Source organism: Jaculus jaculus, chromosome 6 (genome assembly GCF_020740685.1).
Source record: "Jaculus jaculus isolate mJacJac1 chromosome 6, mJacJac1.mat.Y.cur, whole genome shotgun sequence".
NCBI lineage: Eukaryota > Metazoa > Chordata > Mammalia > Rodentia > Dipodidae > Jaculus > Jaculus jaculus.
Genome location: NC_059107.1, coordinates 162,027,777 through 162,040,426, shown reverse-complemented (window position 1 = coordinate 162,040,426; position 12,650 = coordinate 162,027,777). Strand labels below are relative to the sequence as shown.

Here is a 12,650-nt window from a genome sequence, read left to right as displayed (position 1 = left end):
GCTCTGGTCTGCCAGAGCCAGTGTGTGTGGTAAGAGAACCTATTATGCATTCAAAACAATTCAGATGAGACAGCGTAAAAAACCATCATTTACCCAGCTCCCTCTCTCCTCAGTTCTGTTCCTTTGAACCATGTGAGACTCACCAGAGTGCTGGGAGCTGGCCTCCATGGAACCACGAACATTTCACGCTGAGCCCCAAATCGCAACCCCCCCCCCCCACGTTTGATCATAGGTGGCCCTCTGGTGATCTTACACGGTTCTATTTATTTTGTGATTGTTAAGAATTCACAAACCTCTTAAATACTTTCATGGAAGCCGCAAGGCCAGTCTATGGACCTCTCGTTTGAGTAAAGGGGAGCAGCAGGTGGGGGGAGACAAATGTCTTAGGGCAAGTGGCATAGACAGACAGAAGGGGAACCCCAGGGATAGAAGATGCTAGGAGAGATGGCACTGAAGGCTTCCACCCAGGGAAGGTGGGGAGTCCACTGGCCAGGCCAGGGGCATCCAGGGAGACCTTGGAGGATAGGTCCTCAAAGAACCTTGAGAATCTCAGGAACTGAAGTCGCTGAGGTTGCGGGGGGGGGGGGTAGTCGTCACAAGAGTTTAGGGGAAATCCCGTAGGGTCGGGGGTTTCCAGGGTCTGGAAGGCTGTCTGGACCACAGGTGGCCGCGGACGTGGAAGGTGTCAGGATCAGGGTGTATGCCGGGGATCTCCGGGGCAGGGGTCCCGAGGGAAAGGTGAGGGAGGCTCCGGGGTCCTGGGGCTACCCAGGGGCTCCAGGAGGGGAGCCCCACCGCCTCCTCACCTGCGGCGCCGCGGAGATGCCGGAGTGGGCTCGCGCTCTCACCGCCTCCTCTCCCCGGCCGGCCGCCCCCCCACCCGGGAGTCTCGGCGGCCGCGCGCCCTCGGGCCGGGTGGGGCCGCGGGGCCGTGCGCGGAGGAGGACTGCGCGCGCACCGCGAGGAGCTCGGCCCGCCGCCCAGCCTCCCAGCTCGCCGGCAGCGCCCCCGCAATGCCTTCCCCCGCGCGCGCGCCCTCGCCGCGCGAAGGTTCCGCCCCGAAGCCTACGGCCCCGCGGCCGCCAGGGCCCCGCCCCTAGTGGGCGGAGTCAGACTCGCCCCGCCCCCCGGGCGCAGGCGCGTGCACGGCCAGCGCGGACGTCCTCGCGGGCGCTCGGCCTCCGCGGGTCCTGGGTTTCCTCGCCTGGCCGAGGGGCCGCGTCCCTCCGTCCGCAAGGCCCAGGCTGGCTTCGGCCCTGCTTGCTGCCGCTACAGAGTGCTCGTCCCGGCGGCATCACCCTCGGGACGCTCTCCCCTCCTCGCACCGCGGTTGGTACCTGGGCGTGCTGGGGTCCCCGACGTCGGCCGGGCCCGAGGCCTGGGCACGCGTCCCTCCGCAGCTTCCCGCTCTTCCAAGGCTCGGGTCGCCGCTCTCCGTGCGCCTGTGTGCAGGTTCCGCGTCGGGCGAACCCAGGGCCGAGGGATCCTGCGTGGGTGGGCTCTGCACGCCGCTGCGGGGGAGCCTTCGGCCTCCCGGGACCCACTTCTCGCTTTTCTCTAAATAAAACCGGGTTGGATCAGAAGCCGCTTCCTCTTCCCAGCCTTCCAGGGCCCACCTGCCCCGCCCCGCCCCGCCCCGCCCTGCCCAAGGCACAGTGCATGTCTACTTCCTGTCTCCTTCGCACCTTTTTCTTCGGATGGGTTTAAAGTTGGTGGTTAATGTCCCTCCCGCCTTCAGCCACTCCACAAGGAAATTGCATTTTGTGTATTTCAGCTTTCCCTTGCTATGCCTGGCACCTACCTACCTGAGCTTTTTAGTCATCAAGATGACCCGGAGGCAAAGGTGCCATCACTGTTACCTCAGTTTTTAAAAAATACTTAAGCTATTTACTTGACAGAAAGAGGGAGGGAGAGATAGAACATGGGCATGCCAGGACCTCTAGCCACTACAAAAGAGCTCCAGACACATGTGCCACCTTGTGCATCTGTCTTACGTGGGTACTGAGGAATTGAACCTGGGTACCTAGGCTTTGCAGGCAAGTGCCTTAACCACTAAGCCATCTCTCCAATCCTCTTACCTCAGTTTTTAAGAGCAGAGGAGACTGTCGCACCAGGAGCTTGTAGTGGCGATGGCAGCCCATTCATTGAACCCCCACTGGTTGTGGCTCCCAGCCCTGAGACTGTACAACTTAAATACACAGTTCAGTTCCCAAGGCCCTGCACTGAGTGTTAGTCCTGAGCCTGTGTATGACGTGGGCCCTGCCCTAGGGTTGCTTCTCTCCCCCAGCAAGGATTTTGCCAAATTGAACATTGTGGTCCAAGTCCTGTAGAGTTCTGGTCCAGGGTACAGACATTACCACCACCATCACCATGGTGTGCCCTCCAAGGTCCAGGGTTGAGTTGTGGAGCCCACTTAATCAAGCCCTTCAGCAAAGAGCAGCCTATGGCAGACACAGGCTTGAAGTCTCGGGCCCTGCACCCAACAACCTCTGGTCAAGCACCTTACAAGGACAAGGCCCACAAAAGGGACACCGTAGGAACAGTGACTTCCCTGCATGCATGAGAGCAGCTCAGCACCTCGTGCTTGGGCAAGTACAGATCTCTATGACTTTTATAAAGAGGAGGAGGCTGTGGAAAAATCACTAGCCGGTGCTGGGCCCTAGCCACTGTGTCCATTCTCGGCAGATAAGGTGGCCACAGCAAGGAGCCAGTGTGATGCAGTTGTACTCATTCAGGTGTGTGGAACAAATATGAAGATAGGCGTGTACTCAAAAATGAGTCTCAGGCTGGGTAGATAGCTCAGCAGTTAAAGGCACTTGCTTGCAAGGCCTGACAGCCTTTGCTCAATTCCTCAGGACCCACATAAAGCCAGATGCACAAAGTGGTGCATGCATCTGGAGTTTGTTTGCACTGGCTGGAGGCCCTGGGGCTGAGGAGATTGCTCAGCAGTTAGACACTTGCCCACAAAGCCTTCCAGTCCATATTCAGTTCCTCAGGACCCACCTAAAACTAGATGCACAACATGGTACATGACTCTACAGTTCCCCCCCCAATACTAATAAACAGAGTCAGAGGACTTAAGTTATCCAAGCTGGAAAGGGCATCTGCTTGGAATCATTGCTAGAATCTGGCTACAATACAGCTTGTGCAGACATAAAGAAGAGAACTGACAAGTTGGGTGTGGTGGTTTGAATAGATGGCCCCCAATATATTCAGTGTTTTATTACTCTGTAGTTTGCATCTGAAACCACCTGGCTGGAGGCAGTGTCACTGGGTGGATCTTAAGGTGTGGTGGTGGGTTTGAGATTTCAATCTAAAGATAGGCAAAGTGTGCCTAGCTGGAGTTGCTGGAGTGTGTTGTGCTGTGTGGCTTTTGGCTTTTTAGGCTTGTGCTTTTCTCTGTGTTTGGTCCTGTGAAGGCAGGCCAGCTTCTTCTGCCATTAGGGAATGTTCCCTGGATCTGTAAGCTTCAATAAATCCCTTCCTCCATAACCGTGCCTGGTCTGAACGTTCATCTCAGCGAACCCGAGGCTGTCTGCTGCACTGGTTATGGCATTGTAAAACAATAGGGACTGCATGGTGGTACTTCCTTCCTAGGGATTAAGCTGTGTCTTGATTGCATCCATGAAAAGCCCCACATCACAGGTGCATAGTTCCCTGCCTCCATGTACAAGTCGGATGGACACTGGTCTTGGGTCCTTAGATCACACCTTACCGACATACACAGACCAAATCCTGCATGTGCTCACACTACGTGATGTTCCATATACAAGCTGTAAACACTAACGACAAAGGAACCCACATCGTGAATCCTCCACCCACTCACAGCACATCACTTTCTTACAGGAACGCTGGCTCTGGACAGATGACAGGAAGGACTGTGAAGCTGGTAAGATAGCCAGAACTGATTTTCAGGAGAAGTGGATGTGGAAGAATTTGGAACTTTGGGCTAGAAAATTCCTACAATGCTGTAAGCAGAGCTTAATGGGCCCTCTGGGTGGAAGTTTGGAAGACCCTAATGCCAAGGGAAATGTGGAGGCGCATCTCACAAGGTTTCAGAGTGGAACAAGGATGATCAGGAACTGGGCTAGAAAGTCATCCATGTGACTTTGTAACAAAGCATTTGGCTTCATTCTGCCTGTGTCCTGAGAACATGCTTGAGTCTGAACTCAAGAGTAATAGACTACTTTCTTTGGGGTAGGAAACTCTGAACACAGGGTAGCATCCAGGCGGTGCCATGGTTACTGCTCAGATGCAGGTCTACAGTGAAAGAGCAACAAGTGGAGCAGAAGGACATGAAAAGTATGCAGTTTGGGTAAAAATCATTGTGTGTGAATTTAAGGATACAAACAAAGGAAGATGTGAAAGAAGATGTACTCATGAAAGGCATTAGCCCCATTTAGGCATTCTCCACATGGGACAATAGGAAGGGCCTTGAGGGCAAAACCCCACCCACTGAAGGTGCCACCTTGCAAAAAATGTAAATTAGGGCTGGAGAGTTGGCACAGTGGTTAAGTGCTTGCCTGAAAAGCCTAATGACCCACTTTGATTCCCCAGTACCCACATAAAGTCAGATACCATATATTTAATGTTTCTAGTTTATATTAGTTTAGATGGAAAATAATCCATATATCTATAAGAAATGTAAATGTACCTAGGACTTTCAGTGAAGTGATAGATGTTGCACTTCCCTCCTCTTCACACTGCAGTGGGGGAGATTCCAGTGTACAGTGGCACACGTATCTGGAGTTTATTTGCAGTGCTACAGGCCCTGGTGTACCCATTCTGAATCTGCTGGACATGGTGACACCCCTTTAATCTCAGCACTCAGGAAGCAGAGGTAGGAGGGTCACTGAGTTGAGGCCAGCCCAAGACTACAAAGTGAATTCTGGTCACTCTGGGCTAGCATGAGGCCTGACCTTGAAAAACCTGTATGTAATTAATTTGAAAGGAGAGCACTTAAACTGAGAATGCCACTGAAGGAGTTCCTGGCTCAAAAATTGCCCAGGAGCCAGTTTTGTGGTACATGCCTTTAATCCTAGCACAGGGGTCAGAGGCAAGGTAAAAGGGTCACCATGAGTTTGGGGTCCAGCCTGGGCTAGAGTGGTGAGGGGACAGTACATTTTGGTGGATGAATATGACAGAGAAAAATGATTAATCTCATGTCAGGAAATCAAAAAAAGAGACAAAGAGGAAGAGACCGGGGGTTCACACTGTCGCTGAGGGTGTGTCCTCATTGACCTAAAACCTCCCATCAAGTTCCCCTACTTCCCAAGACTCAGGATGGCCTTGAATTCATGGTGATCCTCCTACCTCTGCCTCCCAAGTACTGGGATTAAAGGTGTGCACCACCATGCCCAGCAGAACAGACCTTTAACACACATTTAGATCCCAACTTCAGCACCAGATGTTGCCAGTGGGAATATGAAATGGTCAGCTGCTCTGGAAACCAGTTGGGCAGTTTCCCTTAACGGTAAGCACGCAGTCTTGTGTATTTATCTCAGAGAGATGGAGACTGTGGTGGTTTGAGTCAGGTGTTCCCCCATAACCTCATGTTCTGAATGCTAGGTCCCAAGCTGATGATGGCATTTTGGGAATTGGAGCCTCCTGGAGGTGATGTATTGCTGGGGGTGGGCCTATGGGTGTTACAGCCAGCTTCCCCTGTCAGTGTTTACACACACTTCTCTGCTGTTGGCCAGGAGGTGATGTCTATCCTCTGCTCATGCTATCGTTTTTTCTGCCATCATGGAGCTTCACCTCAAGCCAATAAGTCAAAATAAACTTTCCTTCCATCATCTGCTTTTGGTTGGGTGCTTTGTGACAGCAACCTGAAGTGAACTGCAACAGAAACCGTGCTCAGGTGAAGAGAGCAATGTGCTTACAAATGTACCTAAGTAGGGGCATTGAGAAGAGTCCAAGCAAGAAACAACCCCAGTGTCCTTCCCTGGGTGAATGGATAAACAAATTATGGCTCACTGATACTACAGAACATTTCTCAGTAATAAAAAGGCTTCATACAGGTGATAAAGGAAATTCCACTGCATGAACAAAAAGCAACATCAAAGGTTACATGCTTTATGATTCTGTTTATATAAACCTTTTTTTTTTTCTTTTTTGGTTTTTGGAGGTAGGGTCTCCCTGTAGCTCAAGCTGACCTGGAATTCACTATGTAGTCTCAGGGTGGCCTCGAACTCATGGCAATCCTCATACTTCTGCCTTCTGAGTGCTGGGATTAAAGGCATGTGCCACCACACCCAGCTTATATAAACATTTTGAAATAACAGTGTAGAGATGGAGAGCGGAACTGTGATTGCTAGGGGTTAGAGCTTTGGGGGACATATGAAAAGGGCTGAAAATATTTAACACTTAACATTTGTGTAAATATGCACAAACACTCTTAACAAAATAGGACTGGAACATGGAATGTGAAAGGAATAGGATGATCCCTCTGCGATGCAGGTGTTTACTGTTACTAAGGAATGGGATGATCCCACTGTGTGATTCAAGTGTTTGCTGTTAGCTGAGGAACAAGATGATTCCTCTGTGCAGAGCAGGTGTTTACTGTCACCTAAGGAATGGGATGATCCCTCTGTGCAGGGCATGTGTTTACTGTCACCTAGGGAACATGATGATCCCTCTGTGCAGTGCAGGTGTTTACTGTTACCTAAGGAATGGGATGATCCCTCTGCAATGTACCATGACTTCCCTGTACCTCTTTGTTTCTAAATATCTTTGTGATTACATAGTATAGAATGTTTCTTGCCTTAGTTCCGCCTATGTGACCTATGTAACCTTATGACTTCTTGTAATACCCCCCCATGTTTAACAGTATGTAATTTCGTGGCTTAACTCCTGATCCCATTTTTAATATAAACATCATGTGGTTATTTCCAATAAAAGCTAACACTCTGAACAGTTAAAGGCTGCATCTTGAGATCCTGAACTCTGGGATGCAGGACCCATGTAAGCCAGATGTGCAAGGTGGCACATGTGTCTGGAGTTTGCAGTGGCTGGAGGTCCTGTTGGGCCGCCCATATTCTCTCTCTCCTCAAGTAAAAAAATAAAAATAAAAGTATTTTTAAAAGGCAAATCCATACCCACAATAAGTGTCTATTCTAGTAAGGGCAAAGCACTGCTCTTTCCACCAAAGAAGTGGTTCGGTGTTTTCAGCTTGCCAGGGAGTGGCCACCCGGGGGAATGCTGCCACATCGGGGACTCAGTGCTGGTCTCTGCTGCTGGCAGGTTTGTCACGCAGCAGCAGCTTTAGCCAGGTCAGCCTTGGTGAGTGAAGTCCATGTTGTTGAGATCATAGGTAACTTCCATTCCTGCCACCATGGCCGCCTTACCCATGGGCCAATGTGGCAATTGCAGGACTAGCTGGGGGTGGGAGAGAGGCTGACTGCTACCTATGCAAGTCATCTGATCTACTTGGTTACTAAATTCATCCTCTGCAGAGGTCATGAAACACAAATGTCTTTACATCTTTGCCCATTCAGAGAGACCTATCTACAAACTTCCTCCAGCGTCTTTCTCACCACTTTTCCAGTTGTGCTCGTTCCAAGTTCTAGACCACCCAGCCAAACCATCAGCCACAGCCCATGAATCCGCATATAACCACACATCTGGCCATTTCTTTTTCTTCCAAGCAAAATGCACAACCATGTGCACCGCCCATTGTGAAGATGTCCCTTCAGCACAGTCCTTCTGAGCTGTCCCAGATAAGGCTGCAGCTGTCCACTTCTGGGAGGAACCTAGCACGCAGAGCCATCTGTAAGTCAGTCTCCAGACTCCTCCTCAGTCACCCAATCATAGGGCACAGCCCCCTCGTGGTACTACAATCTGTGCCAGTTAGGGTTCTCTAGAGAAAGAGGAGTGATAGAATGAATATGTATGATAAGGGGGATTTATTGGCTTAGCTTACAGGATACAGGCCCAACAGGCTAGAGGCTGGAGAGTCTGAAAAGCCGGTAGCTGCTCAGTCCATGAGGCTGGGTGCCATGTAGTACCAATCTGCCACTGGTGACCTGGAGGATTCCTGGAGAGGCCTGGGTCTTCAGTCCACATTGGAAGGCTGAAGAAGCTGGGCTCAAAGACAAGCAAGATAGATGCTTGTATGAATAAGTAGCAAGGGCAGCTACGTGCAAAAACACACACCAGGGGACTGAAGATGGCTCAGCAGTTAAGGCCCTTGCCTCAAAGCCTAACAACCCCAGTTGGAGTCCCCAGTACCCACGTAAAGCCACATGCATAAAGTGGAAGATGCATTTCAAGTTAGCAGCATGCAGTGTCTGGAGGCCCTGGTGCGCCCATTCTGTCTGTCTGTCTCTCTTCTCTGCATCTTTCTTGGCTTGCAAATAAATAAATAAAACTTTTTAGAAAGCACATTGCCGTGAGCAGCAGGTAGTGAGACAAACCTCCCTGTGTTCTCTACGAGCTGCTTTGTATGTGGTTCTCCATCCGCAGGGCCGCCCGCTGGAGGAAGGACTCCTGCCTCGTTACTTCTTCGGAAATACCCTCACAGACCCACTCAGGCCTTGATTCCAATGATAACAGAACTTAGCCATCACAGATGCCTTTGTTTTTCTTTCCTCTATTTCTCTGCTATGCAATTACTATTTGTCGCAATAAGATCAGTAGTTAAGTGTTGCTAAATCTATGTTTAAATTACTGGGTATTAGAGAGCAAGCACTCCTCAAGGGGCTTTGCCCTGTGCTTGTGGAGGAAGGCATGGTATGCTTCCCTTGTGCGTGGGATGGCTATTATCTTCACTTGGAAATTAAGCATGATATAAGGAGGGTGTTGACAAGGAGTGGGCTTGTGATGGCTTAGTTCTACAGCCCTTGGGGAATATGTCTGCCCTGACACCAGCCCCCCACGTCCTCACGCAGCTTCCTCGCCTCCCCCTCACCTTGCTCCCACCTCCTAAGTGCCCTGCCTCACCTTGGGCCTGAGTCAGAGAAAGAGCCGTGGACTGAAATCTCCAAAACTGTGAACGTGTTTTACTTTTTTTTTTTTTTTTTTTGTTTTGTTTTTTCGAGATAGGGTCTTGCTCTGGCCCTCTTTTACTTTTAAACTGTCTAGCCGGGCGTGGTGGCGCATGTCTTTAATCCCAGCCCTCGGGAGGCAGAGGTAGGAGGATCACCGTGAGTTCAAGGCCACCCTGAGACTACATAGTGAATTCCAGGTCAGCCTGAGCTAGAGCGAGACTCTATCTAAAAAAAAAACCTGTCTGTGTCACATATTTTGGCCCAGCAACAAGAGAAGTACTGAGTACAGTCACTCTGTGGTGATGGACAGCCCTTACCTGAACGGCGGTGGCCATGACACAAGGCTTGCTGTGGGGTAACTTGCAGAGGGGCTCGAGGTGGCTCTGTGGGCGGAAGCACTTGCTGGGCACTGTGACAGCCCCAGCTCCGGTCCCCGGACCCCCCACAAAGCCCCATGTAGCAGCAAGCATCCGCGAGCTCTGTGTGTGCGCCTATGCTGAGATGGGAGGTGACGAAAGGAGAGTCCTCAGCCACCTAGCCCGGCATACACGGTGGAGAACAAAGAAGGCGCAAGGCAAGGACCAACGGCCAAGGTTGTCCTCCGACCTCTACACATGGTCTGATTTAAAATAGGGGGTCGGGCTGGAGAGGTAGCTTGCCTATGAAGCTTAAGGATCTTGGTTCAATGCTTGATTCCCCAATACCCATCTAAGCCAGATGCACAAGGTGGCACATGTGTCTGGAGCTCATTTGCCGTGACTGGAAGCCCTGATACACCCATTCTCTCTCTGTCTTCTCTGCCTCTTTCTCTCTGTCTGTCGCTCTCAAATAAATAAAAAATAAAATAAAAGACCATTACAGGGCTGGCTCAGTGGTTAAAGGCACTTGCTTCCAAAGCCTGACAGCCTGAGTTCATTTCTCCAGTACCCATGTAAGCCAAATGCACAAAGTAGCGCATGTATTTGGAGTTAAGCTGCAGTGGCAAGAGGCCAGGGCATGCCCATACTCTCTTGGTCTCTATTTGTAGATATAAATATAAAATTTAAAATAAAAATTAAAAGCATTGCAAAAAGCTATTCGTCCCCCCATACATGAATGCTTGTGAAGCATGGGTTCTGAATTAGCCTGTGGATAGCACTAAGACGAATTTCCTGGATTTGATAATATTATTGCCATGGTTTCGCAAGATACTGGGGGGAGGTGCAGGCGAGCAGGACATTAAAGTATTTCTTCCAACTTCCTGTGACTCTATAATTATTTTTTTTATTTCTTGTATAAAAAGTACAATCACTCTGAAAAACAATTTGGCAGTTTCCTTAGGAATTACTCATACAACCACCACACAACCCAGACATCCCACCCAGTCTAGGCATCCTCCCAACAGAATTGAAAGCAGATGTCCACACAGGGACCTGCACGGGAATGCTCATGCAGCTTGATTTATAATAGCCAAGCTGGAAACAGCCCAGATGCTTGCGAGGTCAGCCACAGATCAGACTCGTAGGACGTTCCCACACTGCGATACTTCTCAACAATCACAAGAAGCAAAATATTGATACAATGAGCAACACAACGAATCATAAATTGATTATGCTGACAGAAGCCAAGGGGAAGCATCATGAGTCTCCTTTATACAAAAGCGTAGAGAATGCAAATGAATCTTAAGTGAGAGGAAGCAAACCAACCAACGGGGTATGAGCAGGGAGGCTCTCCCAAGACTGACAAGGAAGCTTTTGGGGTGGGCAGATAAATGATGTTATCCCAGTATGGGGACTGTGTATGTGTGTTACAACTCACCAAGTGGGTGTTTAAAGAGATGCATTACACTGTACACCAGCAGCCCTCAATAAAGTGGAAAAATTAAGCTGGGTGCCTGTGGCACCTCCAACCTGGCCTGAGTGTGGAGGTCCAGATCACTCTCCAAAAATTCCCTGTGATTCTTGCTCTTCCCACCAGATGAGTGACTCCAAGGTTCCCTAAACCTGGGGTTCAGGGATCATCAGGGTTTAATTGATTCCATGGCTTATGATTGACTGATATGATCTTAGAAGAAATCTCCCGCCTGGGGAGAGCCTTCTCCAGCCTCCTGACCCTCTATGCATGACATGTCTACAGCCATCAGCTAACTGAGCAGACACTGAGGAAGGCGGGAAGAAGGAGTCATCGCACGGAGGAGGAAAGGCCTGCTGAAGGACTCGCTAAGGCGGAGGACTCTTCAGCACTCGGTTCTGAGGGCTGGGCTTGGAGAGATCTAGTTGGAAGTCTGCAGAGCTTCATGTAATCTCCAAATCCAGACGCTTCACTTCCTGTGCTAAGCAGGGCACACTGCAGCTGGCTTCTCCAAAGGCTGAGCCAAAAAGGAGATATTTTGTCTCAGAGGTGGAAAGTGAGGTGAGGGTCAGGGACATTGTGAGCTGCACTATGACTCCCTCGTTGGCCACGAGATTTCTGGTACTGGGGGAAGAAGAGATGACAGAAGCCAGTGCCAGGGCTGCAGCAGGACATTGGGGGTGAAGCCAATGCCCAAGGGGTTCTGCCCGTTTCCTCTGTGGTCTCTCATAATCCCACCTTGGCTTGGCCAGTGTGTCAGAAAGTGTGTCGTAGATTTTGCAGCATATGATTGCCAGGACAAGGTGAAGATTCAGTGTGCAGTGAAGAGAATGATCAACAAAAGAGTGTGCAGGAGTCAGCACACCCCTGCCTCGCGGGTCCCACAAGTGAGAGGGCATGCCCTGCCAAGAGGGCCGCCTGCTGCGGAGCAGGCAAGCACCGTGCAGCAACTCAGCTCTGCCAGGCCCTGCAGAGGAGGCCAGGCGCAGGGCCTCAGAACCAGCAAGAGGGGTGCCTTCAGGACAGTCTCCCAGGGAGCTAGATAGGAGGCACAGCGTCTTGTAGTGTGGCAGAAACTCATGAAACGCCATCCTGCTGCTTCTGGGGCAGCATGCAGCCTGCAAAGAGCCGCTGTGGGGGAGCCCCGCCTGCTCGGCCTGCGGGGACGTGTGCCAGCGAAGCAGCCTCCACACGGGGCTCCCTGCAGTGACAAGCGGCTTAGGAGACTGGGCAGATTTCTGTTCAGAGGGCCGGGCAGCAGCTGATGGGCAGACAGGACGGGCAGTGGAAGGGCAGGGGCTGCAGACAGCTGGAGAGTGCTTTCCTAGCACAAAAAGAAAAAGCAACAGCGGGAGGCCTTCCACCATCACTCTCCCCTCTGTCAGAAGACTGGATTCCCCACCTAGGGGCTCCTCTGCTCTCTGAACAGGAAAAACAGGAGCTAGACACAGTAATACATGCCTACAGCCTCAGCTACTTGCAAGGTTGAGACAAGAGAATCACTTGAGTCCAGGAGTTCAAGACTCGCCTGGGCAACATAATGAGACCCTATCTGAAAGCAAATAAAAAACCAAGTTACCATTGTATGAGGTATTGTAAGTCACCTACAGGTGACTTAAAGTATACAGGAGGGGCCTGAGGTATGGCTCGGTGGTAGAGTGCTTGCCTAGCATGCGTGAGGAGGTTATGGGTTCCTTTATGATCACTATAAAGAAAATTAATGATAAAGTATACGCAGTTAGGTTTGGTGGCTCCTTCGACCACAGCACCTGGGAGGCTGAGATCCTGGCAGCACTGAGCAAGGGCCTGTAATTACTGAGCCACCCCCCTCCC

The 12,650-nt window shown here is 50.7% G+C and overlaps 1 protein-coding gene across 1 annotated transcript in view; it reads right to left on the bottom strand.

Moving 5' to 3' along the window:
• Nucleotides 1-893, bottom strand: part of Fam118a (family with sequence similarity 118 member A) — a 33,065-nt gene extending 32,172 nt beyond the window's left edge. Inside the window, exon 1 of the mRNA XM_045153413.1 lies at nt 807-893. The gene's annotated coding sequence lies outside the window, so the exon portion shown is untranslated. The remainder of the gene's footprint in view (nt 1-806) is intronic.
• Nucleotides 894-12,650: the final 11,757 nt, after the last annotated feature.